At 48.2% G+C, this 5,000-nt stretch overlaps 1 protein-coding gene across 2 annotated transcripts in view; it reads left to right on the top strand.

The window, feature by feature from the left end:
• LOC124017956 (cell adhesion molecule 4-like) overlaps positions 1-5,000 on the top strand; it is a 79,806-nt gene that overhangs the window by 73,480 nt on the left and 1,326 nt on the right. The gene's annotated exons all lie outside the window — the stretch shown is intronic.

Consider the following 5,000-nt stretch of genomic DNA (forward strand, 5'->3'; position numbering starts at 1 on the left):
AATTAAACCTACTCCTGGACTAAAAAGCATGGCTAGGCTTAATCTGTGTCTGTATCTGGCCCTTTAAATTCTGAACTGATGATGGAAATCAGAGAGAAATTATAGAATCGAGTTTGATAGTTTGACTTTCTCTTATTATATTACTCTGCCGTAGCTAACTTCCCCACCGTTCCCTCTCTCTCTGTGCCTCTCTCTACCCTTATCTTTCTCTCTCTCTCCCTCTCTCTCTGTGCCTCTCTCTACCCTTATCTTTCTCTCTCTCTCCCTCTCTCTCTGTGCCTCTCTCTACCCTTATCTTTCTCTCTCTCTGTGCCTCTCTCTACCCTTATCTTTCTCTCTCTCTCCCTCTCTCTCTGTGCCTCTCTCTACCCTTATCTTTCTCTCTCTCTCCCTCTCTCTCTGTGCCTCTCTCTACCCTTATCTTTCTCTCTCTCTCTCTGTGCCTCTCTCTACCCTTATCTTTCTCTCTCTCTCCCTCTCTCTCTGTGCCTCTCTCTACCCTTATCTTTCTCTCTCTCTGTGCCTCCTCTACCCTTATCTGTGCCTCTCTCTCTCTTTCTCTCTCTCTGTGCCTCTCTCTACCCTTATCTTTCTGTCTCTCTACCCTTATCTTTCTCTCTTTCTCTCTCTCTGTGCCTCTCTCTACCCTTATCTTTTCTCTCTCTCCCTCTCTCTCTGTGCTCTCTCTACCCTTATCTTTCTCTTCTCTCTCTCTCTGTGCCTCTCTCTACCCTTATCTTTATCTTTCTCTCTCTCTGTGCCTCTCTCTACCCTTATCTTTCTCTCTCTTTATCTTTCTCTCTCTCTCCTCTCTCTCTGTGCCTCTCTCTACCCTTATCTTTCTCTCTCTCTCCCTCTCTCTCTGTGCCTCTCTCTACCCTTATCTTTCTCTCTCTCTCCCTCTCTCTCTGTGCCTCTCTCTACCCTTATCTTTCTCTCTCTCTCCCTCTCTCTCTGTGCCTCTCTCTACCCTTATCTTTCTCTCTCTCTGTGCCTCTCTCTACCCTTATCTTTCTCTCTCTCTGTGCCTCTCTCTACCCTTATCTTTCTCTCTCTCTGTGCCTCTCTCTACCCTTATCTTTCTCTCTCTCTCCCTCTCTCTCTGTGCCTCTCTCTATCTTTCTCTCTCTCTCCCTCTCTCTCTGTGCCTCTCTCCCTTATCTTTCTCTCTCTCTCCCTCTCTCTCTGTGCCTCTCTCTACCCTTATCTTTTCTCTCTCTCTCCCTCTCTCTCTGTGCCTCTCTCTCTACCCTTTCTCTCTCCCTCTCTCTCTGTGCCTCTCTCTACCTCCCTCTCTCTCTGTGCCTCTCTCTACCCTTATCTTTCTCTCTCTCCCTCTCTCTCTGTGCCTCTCTCTACCCTTATCTTTCTCTCTCTCTCCCTCTCTCTCTGTGCCTCTCTCTACCCTTATCTTCTCTCTCTCTCTCCTCTCTCTACCCTTATCTTTCTCTTCTCTCCCTCTCTCTCTGTGCCTCTCTCTCTCTTTCTGCCTCTCTTATCTTCTCTCTCTCTACCTCTTATCTTCTGTGCCTCTCTCTACCCTTATCCTCTCTCTCTGTGCCTCTCTCTACCCTTATCTTTCTCTCTCTCCCTCTCTCTCTGTGCCTCTCTCTACCCTTATCTTTCTCTCTGTGCCTCTCTCTCTTATCTTTTCTCTCTCTCCCTCTCTCTCTGTGCCTCTCTCTTATCTCTCTTCTCTCTCTCTACCCTTATCTTTCTCTCTCTCTCCCTCTCTCTCTGTGCCTCTCTCTACCCTTATCTTTCTCTCTCTCTACCTCTCCTCTCTCTCTGTGCCTCTCTCTACCCTTATCTTTCTATCTTGCCTCTCTCTCTGTGCCTCTCTCTTATCTTTCTCTCTCTCTGTGCCTCTCTCTACCTTTATCTCTCTACCCTCTCTCTGTGCCTCTCTCTACCCTTATCTTTCTCTCTCTCTCCCTCTCTCTCTGTCTCCTCTCTCTACCCTTATCTTTCTCTCTCTCTCCCTCTCTCTCTTGCCTCTCTCTACCCTCTCTCCCTCTCTCTCTGTGCCTCTCTCTTATCTTTCTCCCTTCTGTGCCTCTCTCTACCTCTATCTTTCTCTCTCTCTGTGCCTCTCTCTCTGTGCCTCTCTCTACCCTTATCTTTATCTTTCTCTCTCTCTCCCTCTCTCTCTGTGCCTCTCTCTACCCTTATCTTTTATCTCTCTCTCTCTCTCTGTGCCTCTCTCTACCCTTATCTTTCTCTCTCTCTCTCTCTACCCTTTTATCTCTCTCCCTCTCTCTCTGTGCCTCTTCTCTCTGTCTCTCTACCCTTATCTTTCTCTCTCTCTCCCTCTCTCTCTGTGCCTCTCTCTACCCTTCTCTCTCTCTGTGCCTCTCTCTACCCTTATCTTCTCTCTCTGCCTCTCCTTATCTTTCTCTCTCTCTCCCTCTCTCTCTGTGCCTCTCTCTACCCTTATCTTTCTCTCTCTTATCTCTCTCTCTCTTATCTCTCTCTCTGTGCCTCTTATCTTTCTCTCTCTCTGTTCTCTCTCTACCCTTATCTTTCTCTCTCTCTCCCTCTCTCTCTGTGCCTCTCTCTACCCTTATCTTTCTTCTCTCTGTGCCTCTCTCTACCCTTATCTTTCTCTCTCTCCCTCTCTCTCTGTGCCTCTCTCTACCCTTCTCTTTCTCTCTCTCTCCCTCTCTCTCTGTGCCTCTCTCTACCCTTATCTCTTCTCTCTCTCTCCCTTATCTCTCTCTGTGCCTCTCTCTACCCTTATCTCTTGCCTCTCTCTACCCTTATCTTTCTCTCTCTCCTCTCTCTCTGTGCCTCTCTCTACCCTTATCTTTCTCTCTCTCTCCCTCTCTCTCTGTGCCTCTCTCTACCCTTATCTTTCTCTCTGTGCCTCTCTCTACCCTTATCTTTCTCTCTCTCTGTCTCTCTCTCTCTACCCTCTATCTTTTCTCTCTCTCCCTCTCTCTCTGTGCCTCTCTACCCTATCTTTCTCTCTCTCTCCCTCTCTCTCTGTGCCTCCTTATCTTTCTCTCTCTCTCCCTCTCTCTGTGCCTCTCTCTACCCTTATCTTTCTCTCTCTCTCCCTCTCTCTCTGTGCCTCTCTCTACCCTTATCTTTCTCTCTCTCTCCCTCTCTCTCTGTGCCTCTCTCTACCTCTTATCTTTCTCTCTCTCTGCCTCTCTCTCTCTCTACCCTTATCTTTCTCTCTCTCTGTGCCTCTCTCTACCCTTATCTTTCTGCCTCTCTCTCCCTCTCTCTCTGTGCCTCTCTCTACCCTCTCTACCCTTATCTTTCTCTCTCTCCCTCTCTCTCTGTGCCTCTCTCTACCCTTATCTTTCTCTCTCTCTCCCTCTCTCTCTGTGCCTCTTCTACCCTTATCTTTCTCTCTCTCTCTCTCTCTGTGCCTCTCTCTCTTCTCTCTCTCTGTCTCTCTCTACCCTTATCTTTCTCTCTCTCTGTGCCTCTCTCTACCCTTATCTTTCTCTCTCTACCCCCTCTCTCTCTGTGCCTCTCTCTACCCTTATCTACCCTTATCTTTCTCTCTCTCTCCCTCTCTCTCTGTGCCTCTCTCTACCCTTATCTTTCTCTCTCTCTCCCTCTCTCTCTGTGCCTCTCTCTACCCTTATCTTTTCTCTCTCTCCCTCTCTATCTTTCTCTCTCTCTCTCCCTCTTTCTCTGTGCCTCTCTCTACCCTTATCTTTCTCTCTCTCTCCCTCTCTCTCTGTGCCTCTCTCTACCCTTATCTTTCTCTCTCTCTACCCTTATCTTTCTCCTCTCTCTCTCTGTGCCTCTCTCTACTCCTTATCTTTCTCTCTCTCTCTCCTCTCTCTCTGTGCCTGCCTCTCTACCCTTATCTCTTTCTCTCTCTCTCCCTCTCTCTCTGTGCCTCTCTCTACCCTTATCTTTCTCTCTCTCTCTCTCCTCTCTCTCTTATCTCTCCTCTACCCTCTTCTCTCTCTCCCTCTCTCTCTGTGCCTCTCTCTATCTTTCTCTCTCTCCCTTATCTTTCTCTTTTATCTCCCTCTCTCTCTGTGCCTCTCTCTACCCTTATCTTTCTCTCTCTCTCCCTCTCTCTCTGTGCCTCTCTCTACCCTTATCTTTCTCTCTCTATGCCTCCGCCCCTCTTTTTTGCTCTATTTGCACCATGCTTGGCCCTCTCTCTCCTTTCCCCCTCTTCCTCTGTCAGGCTCATATCGTACCCAGGAGCCTATACTTAATTGGTACTGACCTAATTATAACTGAACTAATAATTAATCACAGATAGGACTTCAACAATATGGTAAAGATTGCTTTGATGGGTTCACAGAATGTCACAAAGATTATATTACTCTGTCACAACTAACCTCCACACCCCTTCACCTGTCTCCCTCTCTCTGCTGTACAACCTTCTCTCTCTCTCTCTCTCTCTCTCTCTCTCTCTCTCTCTCTCTCTCTCTCTGCCTCCTCTCTCTCTGCTGCACAACCTTCTCTCTCTCTCTCTCTCTCTCTCTCTCTCTCTCTCTCTCTCTCTCTCTCTCTCTCTCTCTGCCTCCTCTCTCTCTGCTGCACAACCTTCTCTCTCCCTCTCTCTCTCTCTCTCTCTTTCTCTCTCTCTCTCTCTCTCTCTCTCTCTCTCTCTCTCTCTCTCTCTCTCTCTCTCTCTCTCTTACTCTCTCTCTCTGCTGTACATACTTCTCTCTCTCTCTCTCTCTCTCTCTGCTGCACAACCTTCTCTCTCTCTGCCTCTCTCTCTCTCTCTCTGCCTCCTCTCTCTCTATTGCTCACTCTCTCTCTCTCTCTCTCTCTGCACAACCTTCTCTCTCTCTGCCTCCTCTCTCTATCGCTCACTCGCTCTCTCCTCCTTTCTCTCTCTCTCTCTGCTGCACAACCTTCTCTCTCTTTATGCCTCCTCTCTCTATCGCTCACTCTCTCTCTCTCTCTCTCTGCCTCCTCTCCCCTCTGTCTTTGCATCTCTCTCTGCTCTCTCTCCCTCTCTCTCTGCTGCACAACCTACTCTCTCTCTCTGCCTCCTCTCTCTATTGCTC

Source organism: Oncorhynchus gorbuscha, unplaced genomic scaffold (genome assembly GCF_021184085.1).
Source record: "Oncorhynchus gorbuscha isolate QuinsamMale2020 ecotype Even-year unplaced genomic scaffold, OgorEven_v1.0 Un_scaffold_35:::fragment_2:::debris, whole genome shotgun sequence".
NCBI classification, from domain to species: domain Eukaryota; kingdom Metazoa; phylum Chordata; class Actinopteri; order Salmoniformes; family Salmonidae; genus Oncorhynchus; species Oncorhynchus gorbuscha.